Raw genomic sequence first — 27,454 nt, forward strand, 5'->3', positions numbered from 1 at the left:
AATTAAATTAAGGGCATGTAATTTGGCTGTCACCAAAATTAAATATAAAGAAAAATGTATATGAATGCAAAGGTTGAAGAGCGCACAGAATCCAAGAAGTTCACAAAAGTTACGTATTTCCTCCTATCGCCAGACCTCCCTAAAGAAGGAAGAGAGGAGAGAGGGAGGGAGGAAAAGGAAGGAAGCCAACTATGTGTGTGTGTCCCTTCCTTTAAATTACTGTCTTGTAGAAAAGATTAAAAACGAGTTATGCTACAAAATCTAAATAGGCAAAGATGCAGTCAGAATTTCTTGCTATAATTTCCTAATTCATACATTTAATCTGTATGCCATTATGCTCTTGTAACATGTGACAATGGTGTTTATTGAGCACCACACTATGTTCAAAAAGTGGGCAGGTGATGGTGGTCTGTGCCCTTGGTGAAGTTGCCCTCATACAGGACCACATACAGTCTGTCTGCAAACACCACCACAGCCAGGCTGCCCCAGGCTCCTGCATCACGCGCCTCTAATTAACACAGATGCTGTAAAAAGTAGGAGCTTTTCTACATAGGACAGTCCTGTGAGAAGTCAGCTCCACTAGTCCATTCACCTTTCATAGCGCAAGGCTCCCTGGGTCACACAACGTGGTCTGATTGCCCAGCTGTGGGAGAGCTGGTCCCCAAGTTCAGGCCCCATGGGTGGCATGCTGTGGAGAAAGGATGTGACAGCAGCCACCTTGGGGGACAGTGGTGGCATCGCTGTTCTCAAGGTTAATTCTGCATGTTCCCTGTGGTATCCCGGCACCAAGAGCAGGCCCTCAGCAAACTCTAACTGCTCAGAGGGTTTTTTCACTTATATCCTGCACAAATTCCCTGATAGCTACTAACGTCTTATCTTACCAATGAAGGAGCAGAGTTCTACAAAATTAAATGGCAGGTCTAGGAGCCCCACACAAGTCACTGCAAAGACAGGGCACAGATGCCAGCCCTGGGTGCAGCGGAGAGCTCATGGCAGAGGGGCCTCCTGATGGAAGTGGGTCCCAAACAGAGCCATGCAGCTGGGCAGGGACCCAGACAGGCTGGAAGGCAGTGAAGGCCCAGGGGCACTGCCTGCCCAGTGGCCAGGAGGAAGCCGGGCTGATCAGCCACAGGAGCCCCAAGTGTGGAGAAGCAGCTTCCGGAAACTGAGGCTGACCAGGGCTTACTTGGTGAGACCTCAGAGTTTAGACTTAACTCCGAGGCATGGTCAGCCACTACAGGTGCCTGAGCAAGGGAGATAGTGACCTCAGGGACCCCAGGGAAAAAGCTGGTCAGAAACCACTGCAGCAATTCCTGAGAAAAACTGGAGGGTGTGAGTCAAGCCTAGGACACAGGCAGGCTTACGAGTGTATGTCCGTATCTATATATTGATAATAGATTTTTTTTTAGTTAACAAAACTTGGTGGAAGAGCGAGTAATATTAGGGCCATTCTCCTGTGCTAACAGGGCTCTGGTGTGCTATAAAACTCAAGTGGTCCCAACATAAAACTGGGCAGTCCTTAAGGCCCCAGCCCAACTTGGAGGGGCCCAGAGGCCGTGTCTAGGAGGTGGCACCTCCCTCCTCGCCCTCTCTGCTCCCCGGAGTGCTCCCAGCTCCTCAGCTGCTCTGTGACTGCATCACCTGCGTTCCTGCACCCTGCCTTGGAGTAGTCACCCAGCCAGCCAGTCAGTCCACAAGCCAGCGTGCAGCAGCTGGGGCCAGTCTGCCTTTGAGGGACTGACCCAACCTGGCCACTGGTTTAAGGAGCAGAAACCCACCTCGCCTGCTTTAAAACATGACTCTGAGAAATGCATTCCTCCCCATTTATGTTTTGGGCAAGGAGTGTAGAAAAGAACGAAAATTATATTCCAAACGCCATTTTCCTGTGATCATGCATTTACTAATTTCAACACAAAGAAGCCGGAAAGCGAGAGGCTGAGTGAGCTCCCCTGCTCGCTACGCCCCCACGTTGCCAGCAGCGCCTATTAAGCCATCATTTCAAAGCGTTCAACGGGAGACAAGACAAACCACGAGCCGTGCAGATGAGTCGAGCTGTGAAAGCTTCCTCATTTCCCAACTCCATTATTCACTAATTCTTTAACTTGTTGCATTATTAGGTATTTAAGTTTGGGTTCTGAAAATACTGCCTTTTATAAAAGGTCCATGGGGCTTGGGGAGAAGTTGGCATTGAACTGAATACCCAGCCTGCTAAAAATCTAAAATTCAAAATCAGATAAAGTAGGAGATAAGTGTGTATTACACAAAAAGAATTATCACCGGTTTCTTTTTTTTTTTTTTGAGACAGACTCTCACTATGTCGCCCTTGGTAGAGTGCTGTGGTGTCATAGCTCACAGCAACCTCAAACTGTTGGGCTTAAGCGATTCTCTTGCCTCAGGCTCCTGAGGAGCCGGGACTACAGGTGCCCTCCACAACTCCCAGCTACTGGTTTCTTTTGTAAATAATAAATTCCCAAAACTAACTTAATTTGTAATTTGATTCATAAAATGAAACCCGTGTAGTCTGAATGCACCCTGTGGACAGGTCACCTTCCTGACTGGGCCTGAGCTCTGGAGGAGGACAGAGGTTCAGCTCTTCTCTGCAGCCACCATCGTGCCACCCTCAGAGTCACTGCTGGGTGCATGTCCTGTACCTGCAGTGGTGGATGGTGTGAGCAGCCTCCATGGGACTTCGCACGATCAAGAACATTTGTAAGGTCATTTGAAATGTTGGCTGCTAGGTCAGGATTGGGACTCTCTAGAGCTGTGCTGCCCAAATGGTGGCTGTTGGCCCATGGGACGTAGTTCTGTTTGAGATGTGCTGTGAGTGCAAAACACACACCAATTCTGAAGGCATACAGCAAAAAGAGTACAAAATAGCTCAGTAATATGTTCCTGGGCACTATATGGTGAACAGAGGCATTCCCACATTAAGGCTCCACTGTGCTGGGCATGGGGCACGCAGATGTGGGAGACATTCCTTGAGAGCCAGTGGGAAGCCAGGGAGACTGCAGATCTGCAGATGCTCCCAAAGAAGCCCCCAGGTGTCCCCTGCCACACATCAGCACCTCACAGGTGAGGTCTCACCGGGGCTGTAGCCCAGCCTGTGTGACACGTGTTGCCTCCTTGTCAGTGACCCAGAGCTGCCATTAACAAACAATCAAAACCACAAAAATCTGTTCTTCACTGTCCCGAAGACCAGAAGGCCAGAACCCAGGTGGTCCTGCAGACACAGGGCAGCATCATCTGTTCCCTCCATCTGCCTGCAATCCTGAACCCTGGGCTCTCCCCAAGCCACGCCAGAACCACCTCATCTCCATCCACCATGTGGCTGCCTCCCTGGGGGCAGCCACACGGACCTTGCAGGCAATTTTAGAAGGGATGTTTCAAGTTATTAGAAGTCTAGGTTTATGATAATCATTTTATGAAACTTCAATTTCCACACGTCTAAACAAAAGGAAGATTGTGAAATAGGTCTTCTCCTAAGCACTCAAGTCATACTGATAGGAGGACAGAAAGTCAAGGTTTGAAGTACGCTAAGATTTAATTATGATCCAAAGGAGAGGTCATTTAGAATGTTTCTGTCCTGAGCCTGAGTTACTCTGGGCTGGCACAAAACAGGACACTGGGGATCCTGCTAAACACAGAACCCAGCAAATCCCAATCCCACCGCTACAGCTTCTAGCTCAGTTTCCAGTCCCTGCCTGAAACCATACACAGACAAGGTTCATCCATGTGGCATGTACTGGTACTTTGTTTCTTTTTATGGCCAAACAATATTCCATTATAAGGATATAACACATCTTGTTTATCCATTTATCAGTTGATGGACACTTAGGTCATTTCCACCTCTGACAACTGTGGCTCATCCTCCCATAAGCATTTGTGCACGAGTTTTTTTGTGGTCGGGTATTTTCATTTTTCTTAAATATAAACTCCTGGAAATGGCATTGCCGGGTCATATGGTAACCTGGTTTGAAAAACTGCCAGATGGTTTGGTTCTATGTGTTTTTAATCTACTTCCATTTACTTCTTTTGAATAACAAAAAACTCTATGTAGAATTTGCCTAATTTTTCTCATTGTAATAATTATCACTACATTTTTTAAATCCTGGAAAGTATATCATTATGGAAAATATTGTACACATAGAAAAAAAGCCTTTGAAAGATAGCGCATAAAAGTGGTTATGACTAGAAGGAATGAATTTTTATTTTTGTGTTTTACTTTATATGTAAAATCTAAATTTGTAATAATAAAGATAAATAAGAAAATAAATTTTAAAATGGGGAAGATAGCTTTCCAGACAATGACAGAGAGGTGGTTTTGTTTTTAGATCAGAGTCTAAAAGACATCTTCCCATAAAACACCTGGAAAGTGAGCACACGGCCCCACCTCAGCCCCAAAGTGCAGGTGGTCTTGGCTTATCAGGGGCCAGTGGCCACACCTGGGGCTCCAGAGATCTGTGGGCTCCCCTGCTTCGTAATAGAAGGTTTAAGAGGAAATTCTAGATACAAATAGTTTACCCAATACTTCTCAAACTTTTCAGATGAAGAGAACCAGCAACCAGCCTGCTCAGAAAATCTTTGATCTGAAATAATCAGTAAGTCTTATGCTGCCTTCAGTGTCGCCCTGAGAGATAAGGAGAAGTTTCCAACTCCTCCCTCCAGCCAATTTTTCAGGGGCTGCCTGTTAGCCACAGCCCCAGGGGGTCCCCATTAGCCACAGCCTCAGGGGCACAGGCCGAGAGCTGTGGTTCTCAATGTACCCCACTTGTCACCCAGGAGCATCTTTGAACCCCCCGGGCCTCTGACAAGGCAGCTTAGTGGAGATTCCGCAGCAGTCAGGGCTGGAGCCCCCAGAGCAGGAGCTGTGGACTTGACAACCTGAGGGAGAAGACCTACTCTTATCCCAGAGGAAGGCCCTGTCCTCACCAAAGGGAAATAAATAAAATGCTAATTGAGTTTTTAATGTAATTTAAGGGAAAAAATAGCAGAAGCACAAAGATGTTCCTTCTCAACAAAACACCCTGCAGGTTTGAAACAGTAAAGCAAGACAGGCAGAGGAAACAGAGTTTGTGTGCATGAGAAAATACAGTGTTACCCCCAAGGAACTTTCAGTGTTCAGGCAGTACCTTAGGTTTGGGTTTGGCATTCAGATTAGGTAGCCAATTTCACTAGCTCAGGGAGATGTGGGAAGTCACTAAGCCTCCTGCCCATTAGGATAGTTTGAGGCCTGTGCACTGGCCAGAGTAGGAAGCTGGGTTAGGAGGCTGGGTCAGGAGGCCGGGTCAGGAGGCCTTGAGCTATACTCCAGCTCAGTAAGCAACATAGAGTTGCCCCGTCAAGGTACCTTCACTAGTCAACTCACCTGTCCAACAAGACCAAGGCCCCTAGCCCGGGTCTGCCCTCCTCACACCCACTCTTTGCCCTATCACTGCGTTGTCTGGTGTGAGCCTCATGACACCTGTGAGGAGAGGAACTCCTGAAGTGTTAGGGGTACAGGAACGCCTCAGGTACTTGGCGCCACGTCCCTGGGGCATCCATCTAGCGAGTGGCCTGGGACTGCAGCGCATCTCTATATGGAGCTCCTGAGTCCCACCAGCTGCATGTGGCCCCACCCCAGCCCCAGGCCAGCATGGCTGGGAATTTCTAGAATCAGGGTCATCCTCATCAGCAAGACAACAACAAAATGTCAGTGGAATCAGTGCCACCTGTACACTTCCAGTGGAGCAGATGGCGGCAAGAAGCCAAGTGCAGGGCCAGGCGCGGTTTCTGAGGTGGGGTAGAAAAGGCTAAGAACTACACAGACTGTGCTGAGGCCTCTGCTTCCTCCTACCAGCCTTCCCTGCCCCATGAAGAGCCATCCAGACAAAACTCCCAAAGCCTCCCCTGCAGCCATAAACACTGTGCTCAGTGGTGGCTGAGGGCAGGGCCACTGGACAGTCCCCCAAAAGGCATTCTCTACCTTGCCCAGCATCACGGTGGCTCCTGCACACAGGGGTGGCAGGCAACTTAGGGGGCTTTCAAACTGAGCTCCCACACCCCAGGGAGCAGACAGAACCCCTGCCTTCACTGAACCTGGCTGTGCCTCCTGTTCTAGGCACCATTCCCTTGTCTGGGACTAACTGTCCCAACGGCACATTTATTTTTAGAGGGATTTTACTGACATCTGGTGGCAATCCCAGAAATCTCACCCTTCAAAAAATAGAATCCAGGAATTTAATCTGCCTCTACCAGGATGCCATGTGGACTAACAGGGATGTGAAAAGGTGCAATTCCAGGTTCCTGGGCCTCAGGCAGTGGCCACCATCCACCCACCCTGCACCTGCATCCCAGCATCAGGACGGTGAGCCACAGCCAAGGTCAGACATGCTCGCTACCCCTGAGCCACCCAGGAGCGGAACTGTTTCCATCTTTAACAACAAAAGCTGGGAAACCCCAGGGGGTACTGAGATGGAGTTGTGCTCCCCAACACACCTGGTCTTCCTGACCCCACACTGAGGGGGTAGCTCCTCTCTGGGGAAGAAAGGCCAAGAGCCTGCCCTCGGGTCCTCTGTGTCCCCACAGTATAGACTACCACCTGCCAGAGCCACGGCAGAGTCCTGGGGAGCGAGCACAGGTGACCTTGTGTCCCAGTGTGCACAGTGACATGAAGACACAGGTATTTGTGTGATCACAAGTAACTTTCATGTGCCAGAAGCCCCCTGTGATGGCACCTCAGGGCTGGATGCAGCCTCTAGTCCTAGGTCAAGTCACCCAAGTAAATCAGGACTGATTGTAGGTGGAAAAAGGGAAGATGTTGGGTTTCCAGCCCAGGGAGAAAGATTTACTTTTTAATTGACAAATGGGAAGGACCCAGCCCGTGGCTCACAGTAGTACTCAGTCAAGATTCCCAAAGATTTTCCACACAGGGACAGTCGCATTTGGCTGGCACCATTACTGGTGACCACCATCATGTACCATCTACATTTATTTTCCAAACTGTCTATGATGATAACATGGAATTTATATCAGACCGAATAGAAAGTGGGATGTGGTGACCAGCAGACCCTGCGGTCAGCGCAGCCCTCCCTGGCATCCCTCCGTCCCTGCCCAGCCCCATTCTCACTGTGATGCCAATGATTCTCACGTCCCTTCCCTGCCACCCCATGGCCCACACGGGCCCCACACTGGGAACTCGTCTTTAGTTTCCGAAAGCTACAAAGTGCAGTGGAGCCCCACAGTGGAGGCCACTTCCTGACTCCCCCATGCCTCTCCATCTACTCAGCTGCACACTGGGAGGCAGGGTGGGTACTGGGCCCGTCTCATGTCTGCTGCCAGGGCCAGGCCATGCCCAGTCTGCATGGGGCCCCATGTTCATGGCACAAGAGTAGACATTGTATCTTCATTCTCAGGACAGGCATCTCATGCACACTGCTCCTGGGAGACGTGCCTGCTCACCCCAACCTTGCTTTGCAACTAGCCAAGTGCACCCTACCCGGCTCAACCCTCCCCACCCAACTCTCTCTTCCCAAGAGGTCAACACCACCTCTCAGGAGCTCATTCTCTGCCAGTAAGTTCTTAAGAAAATAAATCCATTGCACAGGGTCTCCCAGAGGAGTCTTGGACAGGGATCCCCACCTTAGGGCCCACTTGAAACCTGGTTGAGCAAACAGTGGGACCACACACCCACAGTCAAGGAATAAACTCCCTTCTGCTTCCAACAGGGAGTTAGCAAGGAGCAGGTGGAGAAAGCATCAGCCCAACCTCTTGTCAAGCAGGTATCACACAGAAGGCATAGCACGGTCTCCATGATACGCAGAAACACACTGATTATATTTCCCTCTGATCTCCCTCTCCTAGGAGGTTCTATGGCTTCTAGAATCTTCCATGTTGGCTCTTCCAGGTTTCCAAGCCAGTGCAAGTTGGCCTGGTTCTTCTGCCAGCCTCTGCCATGTTGAAGTTCACCTGATCTGGCTGCCTGGCCCCGGGAGCCTTCCCTGCTGATAGTTATAGCCCAACCCCTGCCCAAGGTTAATGGCGGGTCCCTGCACCCCTCTCAGCCTATCTAGGAATCCTTTGGCTCTGTGATTCATGCAGCACTTCCACAAACCCCTTGGGGACCCTCCCTAGGCAACCAGACACAGCCCCAACATCCTACCCCAGGGTCTGCTGAGCTGCTGCAGCTAAGCTCTGCCCAAACTCCCTCCTGTCACCTTTGTCCTTGCAGGACTTCTTTGGTCTCTGTTAGGTCAGGACAGCTTCTCAGGCATTCCCTAATCTATAGCTCATGGCGCCAGTTCTCTCATGGGTCCCTCAGGCTCTGATCCACAGGCAAAGCCTAGTCTATACAATTTCCCCCAAATCTTTCCTCTCTCAAACTCTGGCTTTTAAAAATGAGATATGTCTAGATAGTAGTCTGTAGATACTGCCTCTGCAGGAAAATCAAACCATCACAATTGAAAATTTAACCACAAACATTGATTTCTTTCTTCTAAGGTAGATTCCCTGAGAATCACGTAGACTGAACGAAGACACCAAGGTACCTGGCAAGCGCAATGTGCAGTAGTGCCTACGGGTACCACCTCTGCATGGGCAGCCGCTGAGAGCGAGTTGCCACACGGCACACCCTGGGCACCTCCCTTTACTCACCCTATGTCAGCCATGTACCCGAGCAACCGATTAGAAAAACAGCACATGCAGGGTGCAGAGGAAAACTGATGTGACAGCACAAAGAAAGAATATTCTAATGCCACATGCCCTTAGTATTGCAAGGACAATGCACACACAGGCAGACAAGGACCTAGCCTACGATTGCCTGCACCTGCAACTAGGATCTGTCTTGTGTAGATGTACACAGGCACCTGCAACTAGGATCTGTCCATGGGCAGATGTACAGACGCACCTACACACTAGGGTCTGTCCATGGGCAGATGTACACAGGCACCTGCAACTAGGAACTGTCCATGTGCAGATGTGCACACGCAACTACACACTAGGATCTGTCCATGTGCAGATGTGCACACACAACTACACACTAGGATCTGTCCATGAGTAGATGTGCACACGCACCTGCAACTAGGATCTGTGCATGAGCAGATGGACACACCCACCTACACACTAGGATCTGTCCATGCGCAGATGTGCACACGCACCTACACACTAGGATCTGTGCATGAGCAGAAGGACACACCCACCTACACACTAGGATCTGTGCATGAGCAGATGTGCACACACACCTACACACTAGGATCTGTGCATGAGCAGATGTGCACATGCACCTACACACTAGGATCTGTCCATGTGCAGAAGTGCACACGCACCTGAAACTAGGATCTGTGCATGAGCAGATGGACACACCCACCTACACACTAGAATCTGTCCATGGGCAGATGTGCACACGCACCTACACGCTAGGATCTGTGCATGAGCAGATGTGCACACGCACCTGCAACTAGGATCTGTCCATGAGCAGATGTGCACACGCACCTACACACTAGGATCTGTCCATGTGCAGATGTGCACACGCACCTGCAACTAGGATCTGTGCATGAGCAGATGGACACACGCACCTGCAACTAGGATCTGTCCATGAGCAGATGTGCACACGCACCTGCAACTAGGATCTGTGCGTGAGCAGATGGACACACCCACCTACACACTAGGATCTGTGCATGAGCAGATGGACACACGCACCTGCAACTAGGATCTGTGCATGAGCAGATGTGCACACGCACCTACACACTAGGATCTGTGCATGAGCAGATGTGCACACGCACCTACACACTAGGATCTGTCCATGAGCAGATGTGCACACGCACCTGCAACTAGGATCTGTGCATGGGCAGATGTGCACACGCACCTACACACTAGGATCTGTCCATGGGCAGATGTGCACACGCACCTACACACTAGGATCTGTCCATGGGCAGATGTGCACACGCACCTACACACTAGGATCTGTCCATGGGCAGATGTGCACACGCACCTACACACTAGGATCTGTCCATGGGCAGATGCGCACACACACCTACACACTAGGATCTGTCCATGAGCAGATGCACACACGCACCTACACACTAGGATCTGTCCATGAGCAGATGTGCACACACACCTACACACTAGGATCTGTCCATGTACAGATGTGCACACACACCTACACACTAGGATCTGTCCATGGGCAGATGGATACACGCACCTACACACTAGGATCTGTCCATGGGCAGATGTGCACACGCACCTGCAACTAGGATCTGTCCATGTGAAGATGTGCACACGCACATACATACTAGGATCTGTCCATGAGCAGATGGACACACGCACCTACACACTAGGGAGTGTCCATGCGCAGATGTGCACACGCACCGGCACACTAGGATCTCTCCATGGGCACATGTGCACACGCACCTACACACTAAGATCTGTGCATGAGCAGATGTGCACACGCATCTACACACTAGGATCTGTCCATGGGCAGATGTGCACACGCACCTACATACTAGGATCTGTCCATGGGCAGATGTGTACACGCACCTACACACTAGGATCTGTCCATGAGCAGATGTGCACACGCACCTACACACTAGGATCTGTCCATGGGCAGATGGACACACCCACCTACACACTAGGATCTGTCCATGAGCAGATGGACACACGCACCTACACACTATGATCTGTCCATGAGCAGATGGGCACACGCACCACACACTAGGATGTGTCCACGTGCAGATGGACACACGCACCTACACACTAGTATCCGTCCTTGAGCAGAATTGCACACTCACCTACAGTCTAGGTTTGGTCCATGAGCATTGTGTACACACACCCACAGACTAGGATCTGGTCTGTGTGTAAGTGAGCCATACCTACAGACAGGTATCTGGCATGTGACCATGTCTACAGATATCTAGACACATATATGCAGGGACATTTAGCTGTGTAGCTAGGATCTGGTCTGTGTACACATGGTGTTACTACAAACACAGCTGCACGCCAAGCTCCTAGGGAGTTTCTTGGGGTAGAGGAAATAGACCTGACTAGTGCATTTGCAGGCACGTGCCTTCTGCCCTCCCCACCTGCCAGCATCCAGTGCCCCCCGCCATTTTCTCCAGGGGGGCATCTGCAATGTGGGAACAGTGTGGAGGTGACAGCAAGCTGCAGGGTGTATCCCAGCAGATGATCTCAGATGAAGTGACTCACTTTTCAGTCTTCACAGGAATGGTCCATACCAAGTGCCTTGGTGACAGACGCTAAGGAAGGGGCTAACTCAGGCCCTCCGTGGGTAGGTTGGGACACAGGACCTAATATTCTTGTGGGACCCCTGCTGGGAGTGGCTGTTTGGGTGCTGGCTGGAGGTTTGGGATTGAATGACGAAGAAATCTCCCCTACTTCATTCTCAAGGAAGCTTCATAAACTGGGATTCTGTAAAATTAGTAGATTTTCTGTTCCTATACTCTTTCCATTCAGGACATAAAAATCTAAACTCATTTTTGCAATGTTTCCGATGACATACATAGAGCTCACATGGGTTCAAGAGCAGCATGTTCATCACTTTCACGCGATCTTGGGGTAACGGGTGACAAAGCCTGCTTTGGACCACACGCAGGGGGTGCAGTGCATCTGTGTGTGTGAAAGACGAGAAGATTTGGGGAGTTGAAGAAAATTGCCACAGTGGAATCTGGGTGCCACAACTGGGCTCCAAGGGGCATGTGGCAACTTTAGGGCTCAACACAGCTTCACCCCTAGAGCAGGGGCTGCCTGCCAGGTGGTGCCAAGTCAAGGCTTGGCAGGCAGTGGGCCCATTCCCAACCAGCACCGCTGACACTGGCCTCGGCTACCATCATCCTTACTACAGGAGAGGAAACTGAGGCTCAGGCAGGTAAAGTGACACAGCTGGGACAGCAGGGAGGGGTCAGCACTGCTCTGTAACTGGGTGCACGTCATCGGGGACAGGACAGACCCAGAAGGCACCCTGGTTGCTGGCCCATCCTGCCTCTGATCAGCCATGAGGCTGTGGAGAGCGCTTCCCCTCCGTGCCCCAGTGTCCTCATGTAAAATGCCGGCTCCTTTCTGACGTTACCGTGGGTGGCACCAGCAGCAGGTAGGAGAGACGGGGTGTGAGCCCCTCCACGGGCTTCAGAGTCCTCGGGGAGGATGCGGATCCTAACTCTTCTTGCCTCCACACACTGTGGGACGAGGGGAAGGGACAGCAGTGCCAGCTGCATCTCCACCCCACAGCCAGGGGAAGTGTCACCAGAAACGTCACCAGCAGACTTGATGTCCGTCAGTCCAGAGGGTGGACAACAGATGAAATTCGTGGATGTGACTGAGGCCTCCATCTCCTGTCTTTTCTCCCCAAACGCCCTTCCCCAGACGTGTGATCTTTAATAGCACCACACAAACGCTGTCCAATTTTTAAAGAGAGAAAGAAGTCAGGCCTCTCAAAACAGAGGACGCACAGACATGGACAGCTAGAAGAACGCGAGGAGCTTCGCAGCCTGCCCAGCCTCTGCCTGCAGCCGCAGCCACACTGGGCCATGCTGGTGGCCGGCGTCTTCTTGGCTAACTGAGTGATGGAAGGCTTTGCACGTGAATAAATCTATGAGGCAGAGACGCCACCAGATCTGCACATGCCACAAACATGTGGACAGAAAAGACAAAGGGGCCAGGAGGGCTGCTGCTCAGCACCCAGTCCCCCTGCAGTGGGTCTCCACACAGAACTTCTGCAACATTGGGCCAGGAGGGCTGCAGCTGAGCACCCTGGTCCCCCTGCAGTGGAGCTTCCGCACAGAACTTCTGCGGCAGGGGCCAGGAGGGCCGCAGCTGAGCGCCTGGTCCCCCTGCAGTGGGGCTTCTGCACAGAACTTCTGCAGCAGGGACAGGAAGGGCCACAGCTGAGCACCCCGGTCCCCCTGCAGTGGGGCTTCTGCACAGAACTTCTGCGACAGGTGCAGCAGGAGCCACTGGGCTAGACGGCCTCTGGGGATGCCTGGCCTTGGGCAGGGCTGACAGGGGTAGTGGAGGGGGCCAGGAGCTCCTGGAATGAGAGGAGGTGCCCAAGGCTGCTGCCATGACAGGGACCACAGGGAGCTGAAGGAGGGCTGGACACAGGACCATTGGCTCAGCCACATGCAGGGTAGGCCTTGAAGAAAGGGCCAGCAACACTGCCCACCTCCTCTGGTGTCCCCTCAGGTCCTGCCCAGGGCACAGCCACACCACTGCACCTCCTCTCCCCAGGTGACTCTCTTGACATCCCTCTTCCCTCACAGGATCTCCCAGGGATGATGGCCTTCCCAGCCGGCCTGCACTCTCCACACCTCTCGGCCCCACACCAAGGCCAAAGCTCTGTTTGCGACAGGCAGATCTTGTCCAACACCTGCAACCCTCCTAGACTGTATCCACATATCACCTGGACCCCAGCCTCAACATTGTCTTCCCAGCCTCGAACTTTCCCTCCAGCCACCTAGAACCCCCTGTTGAGTGCATGCAACCTGCCCCGAGGCCCCTCTGTGGTTGCCATCCCTGGTGTTGGAGGTGTCCCCTTCCTGGCACTCGCTGCACTGTGTCCCCCCTCAGCAGTTGGGCTCCTCCACCACCTTCTGGCAGAGCCTCCGGTGGTATCACTTCCACTTCCCCCCTCACTGAGCTGCCCCCACACCCCAGCCTGCAGCCCAGAGGGAGGTGTGACACTCACTGACACTCAAGCATTTACTGAGTGGCAGGAGGAACAAAGGAGGGACCCTGCAGCCAGAGAGGGCCCTTCAGGCATGGAAGCTTCGTAACATCCCCGATCATGTCTGGGTGGGGCGGAGCTGGATGGGTTCTACAGCCTGATGTTCCTCGTGTGAGGGAAGGAGAGCACGTGTGCCCACGCGCACAGTGTGCACAAACATCCTGCACCTACATCTGTGTGCAAATTTACACCAAGGCATTGTGGAAGGACTTTGGGGATGTCTCGGAGATGAGTGAGCTCTGGGGCAGGAGCCCAGAGAGGTCTCAGGGGTGGGGGTTTGGGTTCTCAGGTCTCAGCACACACAACTGTTCTGTTTTAAAGGCAAGATTTTAGAGGAACTAACGAACGAGATACACACGTTCTCAGGCAAATCTACATATTCATACTTGGAAGAGTGCGTGAATCCACTCACATCCCCCCATGCACCACCGTGTTTACTAAAAATAACTAAAACTCCAGGTCAACTGCACAGGTTAAGGTTTTGTCTAAGCACAGGTGCCTAAAATCTTCCATGGTACCAACCACTTCTAGGAAAGAAAAATGTGACATTTCAATCAGTAATAAATTTGCTTGGAATTGCTTTCAGGTTTTATCCCTCCTAAAATATTTTATCTAAAATCTAATCTTTCATGATTTTACTGGTAAAGTCTCTACAAAGTTTTAAGTTGTAATAAATTAAAAACTATGAGACTGGAATTATAACTCATAAAATGTTCATGACATATTTCATCTCGATTACAACATCACTGTAGGGAAAATTGTTCCCTGACCTTGCACATCAGCCGGCTTTCTGCTTGAGAGACCTAAGAACGGCAGGTGCATTGTGTACATGCAGGAGGGCAGAAAACTGACCTCCGAGAGAGAATGTATATTGAGGTGTGGCAACAAAGATTCTCTGGATTCCCAAGGTCTCTTGACACTGGAGGCAGAGTTGTGCTTGAAGTCTGCAGTTTTGTAAACACAAGGTGGAGACATTCTTTCTGATCGCCTCTGTTTCCTCTGGACCAGCGCAAACATCTAATGAGCAGCTTTCATCTACTCCTTCCTATTTTATGATATGAAATATGGACCCACAGTTTGCTTGCAAGGACTCCTCCCTGAGCTCCTCAGTCCTCCAGCACAGACTCTCTGCCAAGCCTCTTCATTCCTTGCACCAAAACCTTTCATCTGGTCACCCCAATGTGACTGGGGCCAACATGCTCCGACCAACATGGTAAGACTGACGCACAGGAACAGTGATTGCAGGGAGCTGGCCATCCATCAGCTCAGATGAGAAGCCCAGAAATACCCGTGGGGTGGGGAATTTCCCTTTCTCTGCATTTATTTCAGAGGACTCTTAAACCCGGGACAAGAATTTTCAAGAGAGCAACGCTTGTATGTTGCTACTCTCAAACAGCTGTTAAAAGCTGCTAATTGCACATTTGACAAAAAAGCCCTGGTTTCACTTTTTTGGACAGTACAACAACATTGCCCTTGGTTCCTGGGGGAAGGAACCTTAGACTTAGCTCTATGGGATCAGGTTAGCCACATATTTAAACTACACGCCACCAAAGTTCAGAAAATTCCTATTTCTCCTCATGGCATGGAGCCTTATTAGGGCCGCTCTCCTGCCTTGGCACATTTCTGACACAAAGGAAGAAAGTCCAAGAGTAGAAAATACCAGGCAGGAAATGTTAAGAGAACCCCCATCTCAGCAGGTTAGAGTCAGCCGTGCCCTCCACCACCTCCGGGGGAGCCAGAACCCACTCCTCTCAATCAAATAGACAAGGAATCTCCTTCACCAACACCCAAAGAATTAGCCCCATTGGCAACTTCAGCTCTGAGGACTGGGAGCCTTATTGTAATAATTACAAATCCTCTTTTCAAGAGCGTTTAAAAGAAGGATTAGCACAGTAGTTATAAAAAAAACAACTACATGGAATTTAAACATTTACTTCACTCAGTCATTAAAGAACTGAGGAAAAGTATCCAGGAATCAGGAACTCAGAGCTCCCTTCCTTTACCACGGACTCACTCACAGGAATTGGAGATGGTTATGAGCTGATTCCCTATGATTGGTTTGGATTCGTCAAAACTCTTCTTACTCCAGCACAATTTGCCATTTGGAGGTCAGAGCGCAGACGTGTGTGCTCCACAGGTTATGGAGAGCCTGAGTGGTGCATTCCTAGTGCCATGGACCCGCTCATGTTGGGGGTGGGGGGCGGTATGTGCAGCCCACCTGCAGGTTTATGCACACCACTGTGCATTTCAACAATGCGCCCAGACCACATTACGAGCATGGAGTAAATTACCAGACACCAGCTCTTCTCACGGCTCGTTTGCTTCCATTCACCAAGGGTTCCAGAAGCCATGTATCAATTCATACATTGCTTGCATTCAGCCCACTCTAAACAAGTGGACATAGCTGCTGCGGCTGACACACTTCCACAGTTAGCTTTTGAAAATGCAAACTGCATTACTGCCTATCTATAAAGATACTAAGAATGTAGGAAAGTTTATATTGGCCTGTCAAAATATTGGCACAGATGCCTGTAAGTCGGGCGTTCTAGCTGCCTCCTTAGAAACTTTACAGAAAGCATGATGCATTCAATGCAGAGCTAATGATCACTTTGCAAAAAGTTGCCCAATCTGGAAAAAGAAGTCATTAAAGTTAGCAAGCCACCCAATGAACCATGCCCTCGATGTGGCAGAGGTTTGGCTGGGCCCCTGATGGGCCAGTCAGTGCTGTTCCAAATATCACACCAGCAGTCAGCCTTTAAATAAGCCTGGAAACTCCCAGGGGGTGCGAGTCCCGGTGCCCTGAACCACCCAAGAGGGGTGTCAGCCAGTTCCCAGTTCAAACCAGCCTCCTGACTCCACAGACAACTGGCCGCACTCACTAGGGAAGTGCAGGACTTCATCTCCCTGCTTTAAGATAGTATTCATTAATTCCATTTCAAGTTCAACTTTTAGAAACTGGAATAAATGGGCCCTTGACTAAAGGCAATGTTGGCCTTCTAATGGGCCGGTCCAGATGGTCTAAAAGGGGAATCATAGTCATTCTAGGAGTCGTCAACTCTGACCACGCCAGATAAAAATTATGACCTATTCCCTACAACTTGTAACTATCCCAGAAAAACAAAACAACACTCAGTTCCTGCTCCTGCCCTACACAGTGCTGGGGTTCTGCCCTATCACAGAGGAAGGAAAGGGCTTGGCAGCACTGATGTTAACTGGACCGCCACTGTTGACTCCTCCAGACCTTATATTACGGTCCATACAGGAAAACACAAGTTTCACGGGTTACTAAATACAGGGGCCCATGCTTCCGTTATTTCAACCTCTCAATGGCCCCCTAATTGGCCTAAAAGGCCATCAAGTTGTGACATCACAGAAATAGGCGGGCCATCTAAGACCTGGGAAAGCTCCCAAACTTAACTATCATTGGGCCAGAAAAAAGAATGGGAATTATAAACCCTAATCCTCCCCCTCCTTATTCACGTTAGGGAAGAGCTTTGCTTACTCCGTGGAAAGCTGTTGTCCAGATACTGCCTTTTTAGTAGGGCCTGATCACAGTCACCCCGTTCCTTTAACAGGGACCACAGCTACACCACTCTGGGTAGATCAGTGGCCCCTCTCCAGAGAGTGACTTTGCGAACTACAAATCCCAGTAGAACAAAAGCTTAAAGGAGGACAGATAGAAAAATCAACTTCTCCTTAGAATACCCAGTGTTTGCTATACCTAAAAAGTCAGGGAAATGGAGACTTCTCCAGGCTCTCAGAGCTATTAACACTGTCATCCAACCCATGGGGGCCTCACAACCTGTCTCGCCAGCAACTCAAATGATACCAAAAGACCAGCACTCGACTGTCGTAAGACTAAACAGACTGCCTGTTCATCACACCTGTAGCACCTCAAGACTGAAAAATTTGTTTTCTCAGTGGCCAGCATTAACTTACAAGAACCATTTCAACGTGGACTATTTGTTCATAGGGTCCAGTCACCTCTTCTCTCCAGAGAGAGACCCACTAGGACCTGGCCCTAAACTCACCAGTCTTAGGTTCCCTGGGGCTCCCTGGACATCCTTAGAAATGGGACAGTTAACAAGGTGAGTAAACTGATCACTCTTGCTCCATCCCTAGATAATTTTATACAATTTATAAACTTAAATAAATGTATGAGTAAGCATATAACTAAATGAATTTCTATTTATAAGTAATTTAAAGTATAATGCTTTAAGTTAGAAAACAAAGAAATGTCGGAGATGAAATTCACCTGGACACAGAATAGAAATAAAGGGAGAAATTCAAAGAGATGCAGACAGAAATAAAACCCCTGGGGGGAATATTCTGAAAATCTCAAGGGGTCCAGTGAAGAGCAGCCCCCACACATGACCTCAAACCCAAGGATGACAGCCCACAGGGAACTCACAGCAGCCAGTCCGATGGAGGCCCTGGTGCAGACACTCCCTGGGGCTCTGGATCTGGGGGATGTGTGTGCCAGTGCAGCCAGCAGGTGACAAGTCAGCACTCGTGTACATGACACCCACCCACACATCAGCTTCAATCTAGTGCTGGTCAACAAAGACATCATTCTTACTGACACTCTAGGAAGCAATGAAAAGAGGGGATCAGGCCCATGATGTCCAGCTCAGTTTGCATATCCTAAGACCAAAGGCAAAAGCTGAATTGTCAGGTTTGACTCCACTTTCTTCAAAACCATGTTGAGTGAACAGACTGCCCTGCAGAGCCAGGCTGGGCACCGTGGGCTCCTCCAAAGCTCCAAGCCTGCGTTGGCTCACAAGGGTGAAGTCTGGATTCAGTTTCTCGAGCCTGGGCTTAGGTGTCCGCAGGGGACATACAGCAGTGCCAAAGTGCACCTCGGTGCTCCAGGCAAAGCCTTTTGTTCAGACTACGTTTGGCCCTTTCCATATGCTGAGGCTTTTCTGGACTTGAAGTTGGGCTGAAATCCCTTATTAAGAGGGGAATGCAGAGGAGGAGCAAAATGGTGGCTGAGTAACAGCTTCCTTGCAACTGGGCACAGTGAGACTGGGAAGAGAAGACTCCAGGCATATCTGGCTGGTGGGATCTTCCCAGAAACAGCCCTTTGGGGACACAGGGAGTCATTGAGAGCCTTCTGGACCCCATGAGGAGGACAAAAGCAGTGGAGAACTAGACTCATTCAAACCCTAGGCCAAGGCACGGTAACTTGAAGAGCAAAAAGAAGTGAAAGAAAAATTAGGGCAAGGAAACAGATAAAAGAAAACTCTCATGAGGAAGAATCAGCAGAAAAATCCTGGCAACATGAAAAACCAATCCAGAGCAATCCCCCCAAGGGACGGTGAGGTAGCTACTGCAGAGGATTCCACCTATAAAGAAATGTTAGAAACGACAGAAAGGGAATTTAGCATACAGATGATGAAAACAATGAAGGAAATGATGGAAACAATGAAGGAAACTGCTGGTACAGTGGAAAAATAACCAAAAGGAGCTCCAAAAATAGAATCAAACAAGAGATGAACAATATGAAGAATATAGAAAGGATATAGCAGAGCTGAAGGAACTGAAGCAATCAATTAGGGAACTTAAAGATGCAATAGAAAGTATCAACAACAAATTAGACCATGCAGAAGAAAGAATCTCAGAGGTAGAGGACAAAGCTCTTGAGATAACTCAGATCGTTAAAGAGGCAGAAAAGAAGAGAGAGAAAGCAGAATGTTCATTGACAGAATTATGGGACTTTATGAAGCATTCAAATATATGAGTAATAGGTATCCCAGAAGGGGAAGAATGCCCCCAGGGGAATAGAAGCCATACTAGAAAATATTATAAATGAAAATTTCCCAAATATCACGAAAGATTCTGACACACTCCTTTCAGAGGGATATCAGACCCAGGTCGCCTCAACTCTAACAGAGCTTCTCCAAGACACATTGTGATGAACCTGTCCAAAGTCAAGACAAAAGAAAAGATTCTTCAAGCTACCAGGAGTAAGCACCAGTTGACCTACAGGGGCAAATCCATCAGGGTGACTGCAGACTTCTCTAATGAAACTTTTCAAGCAAGAAGACAATGGTCATCTACCTTTAATCTACTGAAACAGAACAATTTCCAGCCCAGAATTCTATATCCTGCTAAGCTAAGCTTTAAAATTGATGGAGAAATCAAATCATTTACGGATATACAAACATTGAGGAAATTCACCACAACAAGACCAGCTCTACAGGAAATACTTCAACCTGTTCTACACACTGACCATCACAATGGATCAACAGCAAAGTAAGAACTCAGAAATTAAAGGACAGAACCTAACTTCCACACTGATGCAAAAGATAAAACTAAGCAATGGACTCTCACAAAATAAGATGAATAGAACACTGCCATACTTATCAATTATCTCAATAAATGTTAATGGCTTGAATTCCCCCACTGAAGAGGCATAGATTGGCTGATTGGATTAAAAAACACAAGTCATCCATTTGAAACACACCTAGCTTCAAAAGACAAATTAAAACTCTGAGTTAAGGGTTGGAAGACAATTTTTCAGGAAAACGGAATTCAGAAGAAAAGAGGGGTTGCAATCTTATTTTCAGATACATGTAGATTTAAAGCAACTAAAGACAAAGATGGTCACTTTACATTGCTCAAGGGAAAAATACATCAAGAAGATGTTTCAATTCTAAATATTTATGCATCCAACTTAAATGCTACCAAATTCTTGAAACAGACCTTACTCAGTCTGAGCAATATGATATCCTATAACACCATAATAACAGGGGACTTTCACACTCCTCTTACAGAGCTGGACAGATCCTCTAAATAGAAATTAAACAAAGATACAAGGGACTTAAATGAGACCCTAGAACAAAGGTGCTTGATAGACGCATATAGAACACTCCATCCCAAAGATAAAGAATATATATTCTTCTCATCACCCCAGGGAATATTCTCCAAAATTGATCATATCCTAGGACACAAAACAAACCTCAACAGAATCAAAAGAATTGAAATTTTACCTTGTATCTTCTCAGACCATAAGGCACTAAAGGTGGAACTCAACTCTAACAAAAACGTTCGACCCCACACAAAGGCATGGAAATTAAACAACCTTCTGTTGAATGACAGATGGGTGCAGGAAGAAATAAAACAGGAAATCATTAACTTCCTTGAGCATAACAACAATGAAGACACAAGCTACCAAAACCTGTGGGATACTGCAAAAGCAATTCAGAGAGGAAAATGTATCACTTTAGATGCCTACATTTGAAAAACAGAAAGAGAGCGCATCAACAAACTCACAAGCCACCTTATGGAATTGGAAAAAGAAGAACAATCAAAGCCTAAACCCAGTAGAAGAAAAGAAATATCCCAAATTAAATCAGAGATCAATGAAATTAAAAACGAAAGAATCATTCAGAAAATTAATGAAACGAGGAGTTGGTTTTTGAAAAAATAAATAAAACAGATAAATCTTTGGCTAGACTAATTAGAAATAGAAAAGTAAAATCTCTAGTAACCTCAATCAGAAATGATGAAAGGGAAATAATAACTGATGCCACAGAGATACAAGAGATCATCTCTGAATACTACCAGAAACTCTATGCCCAGAAATTTGACAATGTGAAGGAAATGGATCAATATTTGGAATCACACCCTCTTCCCAGATTTATCCAGGAAGAAATAGAGCTCCTGAACAGACTAATTTCAAGCACTGAGATCAAAGAAACAATAAAAAATCTTCCAACAAAAAAATACCCTGGTCCAGATGGCTTTACACCAGAATGCTATCGAACCTTCAAAGAAGAGCTTATTCCCGTACTGCAGAAATTATTCCATAAAATTGAGGAGGAAGGAATCTTCCCCAATATGTTCTACAAAGCAAACATCACCCTGATACCAAAACCAGGAAAAGACCCAACTAAAAAGGAGAACTTCAGACCAATTTCATTAATGAATATAGATGCAAAAAGTCTCAACAAAATCCTACCCAATAGATTACAGCTTATCATCAAAAAAGTCATACATCATGATCAAGTAGGTTTCATCCCAGGGATGCAAGGCTGGTTTAACATATGCAAGTCCATAAATGTTATTCACCATATCAACAGAAGCAAAAATAATATGATCCTCTTAATAGATGCAGAAAAAGCATTTTATAAAATCCAGCATCTTTTCCTTTTTTGTGTGTGTGTGTGTGTGCGTAGGTGGCACATTTCTTAAACTACTTGAAGCTATCTATGACAAACCCACAGCTAATATTTTACTGAATGGAGTTAAACCGAAAGCTTTTCCTCTTAGAACTAGAACCAGACAAGGTTGTCCTCTGTCACCATTACTATTCAACATAGTCCTGGAAGTTCTAGCCAATACAATTAGGCAAGACAAGGAAATAAAGGGCATCCAAATGGGAGCAGAGGAGGTCACACTCTCCCTTTTTTGCTGACGATATGATCTTATACTTAGAGAACCCCAAAGACTTAATCACAAGACTCCTGGAAGTCATCAAAAAATACAGTAATGTCTCAGGATATAAAATCAATGTCCACAAGTCAGTGGCCTTTGTATACATCAATAACAGCCAAGATGAAAGGCTAATTAAGGCCCTTCACCATAGCTTCAAAGAAAATGAAATACCTAAGAATATACCTAACGAAAGAGGTGAAGGACCTCTATACAGAAGGATATTAACAAATGGAAGAACATATCATGCTCATGGCTAGGAAGAATCAACATTGTTAAAATGTCTATACTTCCCAAAGCAATCTACTGATTCAATGCCATCCCTATTAAAATACCAACATCATACTTTCAAGACTTGGAAAAAATGATTCTACATTTTGTACGGAACCAGAAAAAAACCATATAGCTAAGGGAGTTCTTAGTAATGAAAACAAAGTCGGGGCATCAGCATACTAGACTTTAGGCTGCACTACAAAGCCATAGTGGTCAAGACAGCATGGTACTGGCACAAAAATAGAGACATACACATTTGGAATCAAATAGAAAACCAGGAAATGAAACTAACATCTTACAACTACCTAATCTTCCACAAACCAAACAAGAACATATGCTGGGGGAAAGACACCCTATTCAATAAATGGTGCTGGGAGAACTGGATATCCACATATAAAAGACTGAAACTGGACCCACACTTCTCTCCACTCACAAAAATTGATTCAAGGTGGATAGAGGACTTAACTTTAAGGCATGAAACAATAAAAATCCTCAAAGAAAGCATAGGAAAAACACTGGAAGAGATCAGCCTGGGGAAAGATTTCATGAAGAAGACTGCCATGGCAATTGCAACAACAAAAATAAACAAATGGAAAAGGGAACACTTTTGCACTGCTGGTGGGAATGCAAATTAATGCATTCCTTTTGGAAAGAGATATGGAGAACACTTAGAGATCTAAAAATAGATCTGCCATTCAATCCTGTAATTCCTCTACTGGGCATATACCCAGAAGACCAAAAATCACGTCATAACAAAGATATTTGTACCAGAATGTTTATTGCAGCCCAATTCATAATTGCTAAGTCATGGAAGAAGCCCAGGTGCCCATTGATCCACGAATGGATTAATAAATTGTGGTATATGTACACCATGGAATATTATGCAGCCTTAAAGAAAGATGGAGACTTTACCTCTTTCATGTTTACATGGATGGAGCTGGAACATATTCTTCTTAGTCAAGTATCTCAAGAATGGAAGAGAAAGTACCCAATGTACTCAGCCCTACTATGAGACTAATTTAGGGTTTTCACATGAAAGCTATAACCCAGTTACAACCTAAGAATAGGGGGAAGGGGGAAAGGGAGGGGAGGGGGGGAGGTGGGTAGGGGGAAGGGGATTGGTGGGATTACACCAGCGGTGCATCTTACAAGGGTATATGTGAAACTTGGTAAACGGTCTGTGAAGCTAGTGAATGATGCCCCATGATCATATCTATGTACACAGCTATGATTTAATAAAAAAAAATAAATAAATCCAAAAAAAAAAAATAAACAAATGGGACTTCATTAAACTGAAAAGCTTCTGTACAGTTAAGGAGACAACAACTAAAGCAAATAGACAACATACACAATAGGAAAGGAAATTTGCATATTTTGAATCAGACAAAAGCTTTATAACTAAGATCCATAGAGAACTCAAATTAATCCACATGAAAAAAGCCAACAATCCCTTATATCAATGGGCAAGAGACATGAATAGAACATTCTCTAAAGAAGACAGATGAATAGCTAACAAACATATGAAAAAATGCTCATCATCCCTAATTATTGAAATGCAGATCAAAACCACCTGGAGATACCATCTAACCCCAGCAAAAATGGCCCACATCACAAAATCTCAAAACTTCAGATGCTGGCATGGATGTGGAGAGAAGGGAACACTTTTACACTGCTGGTGGGACTGCAAACTAATACAACCTTTCTGGAAGGAAGTATGGAGAACCCTCAAAGAACTCAAGCTAGACCTCCCATTTGATCCTGCAATCCCAGTACTGGGCATCTACCTAGAAGGAAAAAAATCCTTTTATCATAAGGACACTTGCACTAGACTGTTTATTGCAGCTCAATTTACAATTGCCAAAATGTGGAAACAGCCTAAATGCCCACCAACCCAGGAATGGATTAACAAGATGTGGTATATGCACACCATGGAATACTATTCAGCCATTAAAAAAAAATGGAGACTTTACATCCTTCATATTAACCTGGATGGAAGTGGAACACATTCTTCTTAATAAAGCATCACAAGAAGGGAGAAGCATGAATCCTATGTACTCAATTTTGATATGAGGACAATGAATGAGAATTAATGACACAGTGGGGGTGGGGGAAGGGGAAAGCGGAGAGAGAATGAAGGAGGGAGGGTGGGGAAAGGAAGAGCAGAGAGAGGGAAGGAGGGACGGGGTGGGGCCTTGGTGTGTGACACACCTTTTGGGGGCAAGACACAATTGTAAGAGGGACTTTACCTAACAAATGTGTTCAGTGTAACCTGGTTTCTTGTACCCTCAATGACTCCCCAACAATAAAAAGAAAAAAAAAGAGGGGGATGCATACGGAGGGGAGCTGGAATTCTTCGGGCTGTATTATCTGGACTCTAAGGACTGAACGATGTCCTGCTGTGTTGAACTGACCTCACAGGCCCCAGGTGTGTCCATCCTCAGGTAAGAGGCAGAAGGCATAAGTGGACACAGTCACAGCTCTGGAGCTTGTGTGCTGGCCGGAGAACACACCTCCTCACCTACCACCCAGCCCACACCACTGGCTTCTCAGTACAGGGCACAGCTTCTTACGTCTATTTACACATGAAAAGAACGAGCCAGGTATGTCGACCAGTGGTAGGAATCAGAGGCAATTGTAGTGTTAAGGCAACTGGGCCTCCCCATGCCAATGTGAGTGTTTTAAAATTGTGGTTAAGCAAATTATTAATAAACCCAACCACCTCACCCGTGTATAGGGGCACAGTTCCATGGTCCGGACTCTCTTCATGCTGCTGTTTGGATCTCCAGAGCACACAGAGCTGAGCTGCCCAGCCTCCACCTCTACTCCCACGACGGGCTGCTCCCACAGGGCTGGGGGTGGGACAGGGTAAAGGGGGTGGGGGCAGCTCGGAGCCTCGGCCCTGCACAGCACAAGGCACAGAACACACCTGCTTCACACTCAGGACACACTGCAGCTGGGGACCTCACCTGGGGCAAGGCTCCTTCACTGCTCAGGACACACCTGCACGGAGGTCCCCTCACCTGGGGCAGGCCCCCTTCCAGGACAGGGACCCCTCAAAAAAGCCACACTTGGCCCACACTCCGCACCTTTCCTGGAAGCCACATTCTCTGCTGTATTCCTAGCGAGCCCACTAAATTCTGTGACAGTAACATGAACCATGCTCGTGTTCCTCCTGCCTGCCCTTGTCTTTATCCTCAACAGCGCATCAGTCCTCACACAGGTGTGCGGACAGCCATGTGGCACGTACCCATGCACAGCGCTGCCAGGCTGCTGCCGGGATCAGCAGCATCACTACACCCCGCATTGCTCCCTGCAGTGACTCTTCTGACCCTGCACCCTATCCACCCCCACATACACCTGTGGCCTCACCTGTGCCCAAAGATGTTGGCACCTTCCTTTCCTAAAAAGCAAGAAACAGCTGTCTGCAGAGGCCTCCCTTCACGTCCTCAGAAGGGTGACAGTTACTCATCCCAGTTCTCTGGCCGCTCCCCCCACCCACCCACCCACCCATGGGTTTTGTCATTTATTGAGTCTGACAACAGGGACGATGGCCCTGAGCCTATCTGCGTGGTCTCCCTGACATTCCAACATCTCCCACTAGATGGCGACGCCCTCACCAATTCCTCTCCATCTCCCTCTCCCTCCTTTCTCTCTAAAGCATTCCTGAGTTATTTCAATAAGGAACACAAGGTGAAAACAGAAAACATAGAGTGTTTTTCTGTACATTTTTCTCTATAACTTTTTGTCAATCAATTTTTATGCGAGCCTAAGCACGTTTTTAAAAGAATTAACAAAATTTGAAAATGATTTCTGGTTCCATGTCTGTGGACAAGATGTGTAAATCTGGACCATAAAATACAAATGACTTTCACAGCTGTCACCTCCAGTGCTGTATAAACACTCTGAGCCCTGGAGCACACTCAAGGTTCCAGGTGTTTGCAGCCAGCTGGCCGCAGACAGGTGGTACAGAGAGGCCGCGGCAACCGGCATTTTAGTCAATGTCCTTGTAGCTCGTGTGGGTCCCCCACACCAGAGTCCTCACTCAATTTGCTGACTGTCCCCTGTCTTCACTTAGGAAATGAATGAGGAGGCTACAGCTCTGACCATGTCTATTCACTTCTCTGTCCATGGAGGGGAAACACACCCACACCTGACCCAGTCACTGTGTGGGTGCCATAGACACCCAGCCCTTTCCTGAGGGTGCACGTCTCCCCTGGGGCTCAGTGAGGGGAGGGGAAGGACATGGACCTGTCCCCTAGCAAGGCAAACACATGGTCTTCAACTACCCTGCTGCCTCCTGCCACTGTCTGCTCCTGGCCAGCCAGGCAGCCTGTGGGGGGGGGGGGGCCGGGATTCAGAGGCAAATGGTCTATTGACAGGCTGGGTAATCAAAGGACACCAAACTACCCCCCAGCACAGAGATTCTGTGGTAGATATTAGACAGGCTGAGAAGACCAGTCCAAAAGAACCTTCTGTGTTCAAAGCATTAAAGATAAAGATTCCTGGAACCCAGGAGCCAGCGCCAAAAACAGGTGCCAGAGTGTCCTTAGCAGGAGGGCAGTGCAATGCCCCTAGGGACAAATGGCCTGGGATGGGACCCTGATGTCAAAACATCAGAACATAGAAAATCAAAGGACCTGGTTGCTACGCCCAGGCCACACAGCTGGGAAGTAGCAGAGCTGGGGTCTCTGTGCCCAAGCCCCTACCTCCACATCTGCACCTGCCTCCACTCGGGAGATGGCCAGCCCTGTACCACTCTCTGCACTCTGAACCCCAAGCACCAAAGAACCCTGGCAGGTCAACAGAGCGCCACAGACCTTGTCCTGAGAACAGCCAGTAGCCTGCAGTGGAGGAAACCAAAGCTCTTTCTATGAGCATTGACTGCAAACGGAAGGACACCCCTCCAAAGGCAGCACTCAGCCAACCTCCTCTTGCTGCTAGGAGCTCCTGGTGCTCGGTCATCACGGTGTGGTTGGCCCAGGAGATAAGAGTGCAGTAAAAATTGGATTCCATTAATACTGGGAAAGTATACGC

This window comes from Nycticebus coucang, chromosome 15, assembly GCF_027406575.1.
Source record: "Nycticebus coucang isolate mNycCou1 chromosome 15, mNycCou1.pri, whole genome shotgun sequence".
NCBI lineage: Eukaryota > Metazoa > Chordata > Mammalia > Primates > Lorisidae > Nycticebus > Nycticebus coucang.